Source organism: Gobio gobio (assembly GCF_949357685.1).
Source record: "Gobio gobio genome assembly, chromosome: 8".
Lineage (NCBI taxonomy): Eukaryota > Metazoa > Chordata > Actinopteri > Cypriniformes > Gobionidae > Gobio > Gobio gobio.
In genome coordinates, this window is record NC_137114.1 from 34,034,282 (window position 1) to 34,043,060 (window position 8,779).

Consider the following 8,779-nt stretch of genomic DNA (forward strand, 5'->3'; position numbering starts at 1 on the left):
CGCTGAGAAACAAACGTCAACCACTGTCATGCAAATCGCACTGACAACAGTCACCACGGCGACACAATTCCTGGCTCCCGAGGGAACAGGGCCACAGCCAAAAGAGACAATGTTTATTAATGACAAATTAATCAGTCACCAAGCGTGATTACGGAGAGAATTACGTGCATGGAGGCGAAGATTGATTATCATGCTTAGAAATTCAGATTGAGTGCAAAATTAAAAGAACCAATGAGGGTAATAAATGACAGTTTGTTTATTTCACCCCAATTTGATTAACGGCCTCGTGTTAAATGTACACTACCTTTTGAAAGTTTGGGGTCGGTGAAAAAAAAAAAGAAAATTTCGATTCACAAAATATTAAGCAGCACAACTGTTTTCAACATTGATAATAAGAAATGTTCTAAGCAGCAAATCGGCATATTCTAATGATTTCTGAAGGAAAATATAGGTAAAAATATATAGATATTTGACATATATTTAAGGATACAATCATATTCCAAAATTAGTTGTCTACATCTGACCTTTGACCTTTTTTCAGGGTGCCATCATTTATAAACGACATTGTCCTATTAGTGTAAATTCTTTTTTTGCAAATTGTCTGAAACTTCACACACATCTGAAAAGTAGTCTTAGCGTTTCAAAAAAAAAAAAACATTAAAAAGCTTTATTAACGTTCCATTTCATCTTGTATATTTCATTTGGAATGTGAAAATGTAAAAAAAAACGAAACAAATTCAGATGCAACTTCACTGCCTGGAAAGTCTTAGTGTTTCATAAAACAAAACAAAAATCTTTAACATTTCTTTCTTGGAAATATCAAAATCAATGATTGTAGCACAAGTGAAAATCAACAAGACTCTTCTTTTTCAGTGTAGCTCACTCTTTCCACACGCAACTCGGTTTTTACCTGTTTAGTCACCATTTCTGGAGCATTTGCTTGTCAGTGTAGTGAGGCCAATAGGCAGTGGTATCTTTCCTGACTTCTGGTTGTAGTACGGATCACATCTTCCAAACTGGCATAGGATAATGTACCAAAATGCCTAACTTTCACAGCAGTCTATGACTTATATTCTTTATCTCTGCAATCACCCTCCCTGCTTCTATCCTCCTTGATCTTCAACTTCTTCCTTTCTTACTACAATCTTATTTTGTGATGCACTGCCGTCACTGTCATCATTACTTTCTGGAAAAGGTACAGCTTTTCCTCTCTGTCTTCTATAAAACTGACTAAAATCAACCTAAAACACAGGCAAAACGGACATTATACTGCCTGCCAGTAATGAACAATAGTGAAGCTACATAGAAAACATCTATCCCCTAAAAGGACTTTGTCATTTATGCATAATACACAGATTTTTTGGTCTTGGAGTTATTGACAAAATATGCATTAAAATGACAAAAAACTTTAGAAAACACAATTGTACTAAGAATTTTTTTTTTTATTGAATTGATCTCACAATGGAGTCTTGACAGCATGTGACCTAACGTGCTAATGTCTCCTTCACTTCCTTGTTGCCAAAAATGTCAAGCACATGGCGCATAAATAAAAATTGTATTGGCTGAAGGGATTGTCATATGATAATACTAAAATTTTATTTTTTTTGGTTGAATATTATTATTGTATTTCAAATGCAATTTTCTTTGCGCCATTTATAAATGATGATACACCATAGAGGGTTAAATAGAAAAGTTATTATTTAAATTGTAATAATATTTCACATTTTTACTTGATTATCAAATAAATGCAGTCGTTGTGAGCATATAAAACTCCTTTAAAAAAACATGAAATAACACCGAACCCAAACCTTTGAAAGGTAGTATATAAATATTGAATATATCAGTGATAATCACAAACATAAAATAGCTATGCATTTTATTATTAAACATTACTCATCAGTTCAATTGAATCTATAATTTCGGCAACCTACACGTAATTATTACAATATAAATGAACTGTAAAATAGACAAAAAAAAAACAAATGCAGTCCCATAAAACCTAAAATGTTGCTACCTCATTTTTTACGTTAAAGTTCTTGCAACCACAGCTGCTGTTTTTTTACTGTAAATTTTACGGGAATTTTTTTTACAGTGTACAGCTGCAACATTTCCTGACATTTTTAGAAATTTCTAGGATGTCTCCACCCCCCTTTTGAGAAATAATCATATTTTAAGAGCTTGTTATTATGTTTTGTTTGATCGAAGTAAAACATTTTTTTAGCCAGACATGAAAAACTACAGCTTTTCCAAGACCAAGCGGAAGCCTCTGCAGTTGAGCAAAATATCACCTAATTAATATTCATGGCCCAGGCTGCAAAAGTAAATTGTGTCCCACTAATGTTTCAGATCATTCCTACATCCCCAAGTTTATTAATTAAAAAAACAAAAAGGAATGAAACGCGTAACATCACACCATTAGCTTCCGCAGCTTTTGAGTTCAGTAAGGCCCAGTGAGATGAGCCAGAACAGGTCCGACCCAGCAGCACATTCCCACAGTAAGGAAGGGGATTTCCAGGCCGTCTCCATATGAACCAACTGACCTGAGTGCAGTGAAAGGAATACTGTTCTGTTCGGTGAGCTCCGCACAGATAGTCCGGGCCAGAGGATGAGAGGACTGACCTATCCTTGCATTCCTGAGCTGGGCAGGGCTGAGTGAAAGAGAAAGGCTTGTTGATATACACTGATGACATTTCCCCGCTGGCTTAATTAGGTTAGGCCTGTGAGCTGATTAATCTTCCTATGCCTGTGCTGGTAATCCTTAAGCTGCTCTAACTTGCACTGAGGTCCGAGGTGCCAGCCCCGCTTGCGCAGATGGCCATGCAGACAGCGAACTCTCTCAACGCTCATTATGAAAGGAAGTGAGCAGTAGAGCCTATGCCGCCACTTTGTCGATGCAGGCAGTCTCCATCATACAGGTACATCCTTCTAGCGGTCCACCGATATGGGCTTTGTAATGGCCAGTGTTAATACCTAGAGAGTGGGGTGGCCAGTAGAATTCTGAAATATACATAATACAGCTTGATGTTAAATAAGATATACAACAAGTAGCTTAAACTTGCATAGCATTTACCAAATATTCAATAAAATAACTGAAATAGAAAATGTTTAACATTAATTGAAAGGGCTGCTGGTTGATTTAGGAATTAACACAGGAGAGTATCTATATATTAAATGACTTGTGATGTTCCTTCTTTTGATTTTATCTAAATGACTAATTGCAAATGTACCACTTCCGTTAATTGGAAAGCATAAGGCAATCATTTGATGTAGATAATCTCAAAATGGTCAAATATAAGTCCATTATTCGGACTGGATGATATATATCTTTACACACACACACACACACACAGCTGTGCTCTTTAGCATTATTAATCAGTGCACTAGCTGTAGCCTACCCCTTTGCGAAGGGGGGTGGTAGGGGTATTCAGGAATGTTGCATATAGATGAAGGTATGACAGATAAACACGATCATCTACTCAGCAACGACTACTCATTCAGTCTGGAGCATGGACAAAGTACATTCCTTCTCCATGTGACTGCTCAGTAGACAGACACTCAGCCAAAATTTCCCTTTCATTAAAGATCAAATGCAATGAGTAGTGCAGAATCATTATTTTACGTCTTAGCATAGAATCTGAAGTAATTTCTCCACCCATTTATACGTCGACCAAATATTGAGCAACACCACCTGTGGGCATGGAAAATATGTTGCCTCTGAAAGACAACGTGCTTTCCACACCATCTTGCCATGATTTATTTAGAAAATAAATGAGCACTGTGATAAACAAATCACACTGACATGTGGTCACCATCATGAGTCCCGTCTCTTTTTTTATGGAAACCCAATCAAAGTGATCTTTGTTGCCTCGCTGTAGAAGGAATAGTCACTACACCAACCAACTTCACATACCCAACTTTCAACCACCAATGAGTAATACTGTCCTTCCATCAAACAGACTGCCTTTTTAGACCTGAGCTGCTTTAGTGTTTTAGAAGGACGTCTTTGGAAACTCTTACGGCTGACTGGGGCAAAACTCTCACCGGGGTAGGTGAAACTGTGAATATGAAGTCTCAGCAGATCAATCAGACCCGACTGGATGGCTCTGGCTGGAAGTGTGTCAGATAGCTCGGTGCTGCTTAGCCATGGGCGTCACCCACCCTGGTGCTGTCTAATACTCCACCTGCACAACCTTCCTCACTGCGGCAGCCTTTGTTCTAAGTTAGCAAACCTGTCGCAGTCTGCCTTAAACACGATTGTACGGCTTCCTCTATGCTCACCGGTCCACCTTAAAAGTGGGCCAGGCTCAGGGAGGCTGTCCCAGTGCCAGTGGAGTGCAACGTGAGCGCAGAGAGACAGGAGTGAACAATAGAGCTGCAGCCTAGACGCCAGAGCACAGCACTGCAGAGACAGGGGTAAAGCCAATATTATGCCATGCTAATGCCACAGAAGAGACTGGCCCACTACGAGCCTTTCGTTTTCATTCGGAAAACCTCAGAAATGCGTGCAAAAGCTTGACGATTTTCATCAGTAATTTAGTAAGCAATCTAAGCAGAATGTATCAGACAAATCCTCTTAGAGAGCAAGAGCATGGCTACCTCGACAAAATGCTTCGCTGTTTGATCTCCCTAGCAAAACCCGCTACATATCACACCTCAAACCCCACAGCATTCAATGTCTACAATAGCAGCGACACTGTTTGTGATGAAGAGAGTTTTCTTTAAATGCGACAGTGGGTACTGGTAGAGAGACAGCCTGTGGGTGTAATGGTGGGTAGAGAAAGAAAGACAGACAGGGATGTGGGTGTGATGGCACGATGCATTATACGTACGATGCAATGGTCGATGCCTTAATCGCAACACTGCACCGTCCATGAACTGTGGGCAAGGCTTTATCTCGTTAAGCCTTTCACTGTCTCTCCAAATGCCAAAAAAGGTCTTAGACAGTAAAGGTATTTGCGTAGAGTCTGCAATAATTTCTCTCCCCGTAGTAATTCCTTTGGTTAAATGTTGCCGCAATGCCATTTTAAACAGCAGCCAGATGTGCCACAAGAAAGAACAAGTGGTCCACTGACACTAACAACCAAATGGAACTAACCACAGAACATCAGTGAACTCTCAACAACTGAGGATGTCGTCCAGTTGCAGATCTTTAAGGTTTAGTTAAAGCGATATACATCAAGATTCGTCAACAACCAAAAAAGTGAGGCCTAGTCAGCACTTGAATAACACAGTAGCCATGCTACATGCTAAAGCCATGCTAGAAAGCATGAAGGACTTAACACACACACACGGCCCAACACACATTAAAACGATGACATTCACATCTACAAGGTGAGCAGTTGAGGGCTCTCTGAGGTCAAACACAAGTGTACCGAGCCTTTAGCATGACGCTCTCCATAGTACTTTGTGCTGCTCTCAAATGAAATTGGAAATATAAGATATGGTCAATAAAGGGATAGTTCACCCAATAATTCACCATTTACTCACCCTCATGCCGTTCCAAATCTATATGACTTTGCTCTGCGAGACATGGAAGATATTTTTAAGGAATGTTGGTAACCAAACAGTTTTGGTTACCATGGACTTCCACTGTATAGACATAAAGCCATTTTTCAAATGATCTTCGTCCACAGAAAAAGAAGTCATACAGGTTTGGAGCAATGTGAGTGTGAACAAATGATGATTTCATTTTATCCCTTTAACATGTGTTCAAGGTCCTGGCTGGCAGCATTTCACATCAAACTCAAGAAATGTAAAGGAATCAAATATCCTCTTCTTAACCTTATCCCTCCAACAATGAATCCTCAGCTGATCCTACCCACTTGCGCATCACATGACCATTATGCCGGCATTTCCTCCCCCCCCCCACCCCATGCACACTGTCCCTTTATACACAGGACTAGCTGCTTCCTCTCTCCTCTGTCAGTTGTGCTTCACCGTTGACTAAAATGTCTTTGTTTCCGACGCCGGCAGGCTGATGACAGAGCGCCCCTCTCAGCTCCCAAGAACCTAACCCGTGCACATAACAGGAAAACGTCACAAGTTAGGGTCTCAGGGATTGTGAGAGGCACATTCGCAGACTGACCGCCAACCTGCAACAAAATTCGAGCACAAGGTCACACTCTGATGTGTCCCACCGCAACAAAAAATAGAAAAATGAATGGCAGTAAAAGGCCCATCTACTCGTAGCATTTGCGCATCCCCCAATCCCCAGACACTTGTTTGTCTGTCTGTCTGTGACACAACAAGTGCAACCTTCAGCTAAACACAACATTGACCTATCTCTCCCTCCCCCCACTAGCTCTCTCACTCTCCCTCCCCAACATCCCCACTCCGTCTCTAACATTGAACAATAAGGCACTTGGAAAAAATGCCCCTGGCTCCAGGTAAACTCTTCACCAGCTCTTGTCTCGCTAAGCTCTCTTCACAAGCATTCGACACTAATCATAAAAAGCTCTCTGTCTAGCCACTGTGACTTACTACTGGAGTCCCCGACATACATCACTGGCTACTCTAAACCACTAAATTCTAACATTAGCTAAACCATGAAATGTCGTAGACTAATACAAGAATTTAGCTTACTGCTAACTGGCAAGCCCAGCACAAGCTGCTTCAGACAAAGGTAATGAAGACACTAACAGATGCTACAGCTGTGGGTGGGGAGAAGCAGAAAATGGTTTTAAACTCACCCTGGTGCGAGGATGAGGATGAGCATTAAGCCGATCGAAGTTCTCTCGCAGCCTGCCTGACAAAGAAAGTGGGTGAGAGAAAGAAAGAGAGAGAGAGAGAGAAATCTCAGATTTCAACTTTTGTTGCTAGACCCGCTGACAAAATTGTGCAAATTTGATAGGCTAGAAAAAAGGAGTCGCGTGAAACGAAAGAGGAAGAACGAAAATGAGGAGAGGTGGACAGGAGAGGAGATGGATGGAAATATTAAAGCACAGGTCCGTGCGTCCATATTACAGCCTGCCGAAAAAAGCCGCAGAGGTGGAGAGCGTGCCGATGAGGAAAAGCCGAAGGGTGGTGTGATGGCACTGAGGATGAGAGACAGTCCGAGCAGCAGCCAGGGCCACACTACCAGCAAATCATGCCAGTCTGCTGGATCTCAGGAGAGGAGGGGTAAACACGCACGCACGCACGCACACGCACACACAGCACAGAGACTCTCACTCATTCACTTCACCTCACTCGTCCAGCGCTGCTCAGCCGCGGCAACTCTGTTCACGCGTATATCCCTATTCCAGGTCTGGCTCGATTGGATGATGGAAAACAGGCAGCCTGCTGCTGCCAAAAACCCCAGGCTACGTCCCGCTGAAAGAACACGACCGAGACGCAGCAAATGCATCAATGCACCGCTTTACTGGCTCTCCACTCTCGCTAGCTCGCTCTCTCCACACCCTCTTCTTCTCTTTCACTCTCCGTATCTGTCTTACATTTCATTTTCTCCCTCCCTCACCATCTCTCTCGCTCTCCCTCTCTCTCTCCCAGGACACACACATGCACACTCTTCCTCTCTCTCGGAGTTGAGCAGACTGAGATGCATGCAAAACTGAAAAGAGGAGGGGGGGAAACGTAGAAGCGTGACACCCCTGGTCCGTCTTTCCCTCTTTATAAATCCATGTAGAAAAAAGTTGGAGAAAGGGGGAAAACAGAGAAATATCATCCATTAATTTGCTCGCACAGCTGCGATCATTTAAAGCCAGAGGCCCACTTCTCCGGAGTATCAACCCGAAGGGGGAGGATGTTGGCGGAGAAAGAGAAACAGTATAGAAAAAGACAGTTTTCCATCATTTTTACTTCATTGCTTTCAAATATCTGCACATTTGACATTCCCAAAGACATTGACATTCTAGAAGTTCCCCCATCACATGCCCGGCATCATAAACAATATCCTTTAAAAAGAGAATGAAAGTGAGGGAGAAAGACAGAGAGAGAGGCCCTAGAAACACAGCTACATGATGTGCTTGGCTTATAGAGGCTACATTTAATCTCCACTGGCTCCCCCAGGCTTGGGTAGAGCGAGGGGGGAGAGAAGCCCGTGCCGATGGGGGAGGGATGAGCCAAGCAGGTAGGGAGGCTAGCGACGGACAACAGTGCATGGGATAAAATCAGCGACCGGAGTGGAAGGAAAGCAAACCAGCACCACACTGCCCTCTTCCTCTCTTTTCTTCACTTGCATCATGATCTTGCTGTCTCGGTCTAATCTCTTGGCGTCATACGTAGACGTGTTAGATCCTCTCTGATGAGGATGGGACATGCATGCAGGCTCTTCGGCGGTAAAACAGAGATGCTATCCCTTTTAAATTTCCCCCTCGTCTCCAAGGCCCCCACCGCTGCTATCCTCATTTATCACCCTCTTTCGTCCAGATACAGCAAGCCATCAGTGAGGTGCTAATATTAGACTGCCTTTGACTGCGCCGGCTGCCGCCTAGAGCCTATAGCGAGCAGATATATACGTGCACACAATTACACATGCATGCTAAAGACCTAGAAAAGTATAGTAAATCATATGTGATGCATGGTGGGTAATGCAAACAGAAAAAGCTGTGCATGCACACACACATTCAAGACAACTCCATATGCTGTACTATTCATTTCGAGGTCTTTAGCATGCAGTTGTGTGCATACACACACGTCTGTTTGCTATATTAGATATTCTGAATAAAATCCCAGCTCTTTAAATCTGTTACCATTTTTTTAAATATTGTTTGCTCGTAAAAACATCAGAGCAGTTAAAATTACACAGAATGAGATCAGCACTTGTTCACTGTGTGGGCCC

The 8,779-nt window shown here is 42.3% G+C and overlaps 1 long non-coding RNA gene across 1 annotated transcript; it reads right to left on the reverse strand.

Moving 5' to 3' along the window:
- Positions 1 to 242: 242 nt before the first annotated feature.
- Positions 243 to 7,426, reverse strand: LOC307130781. Its single transcript, XR_013817089.1, has 4 exons — positions 7,184 to 7,426; positions 6,690 to 6,741; positions 2,774 to 2,997; positions 243 to 2,648 (listed from the first exon to the last, which is right to left on the reverse strand). It is a non-coding gene; the product is annotated as an uncharacterized lncRNA (long non-coding RNA).
- Positions 7,427 to 8,779: the final 1,353 nt, after the last annotated feature.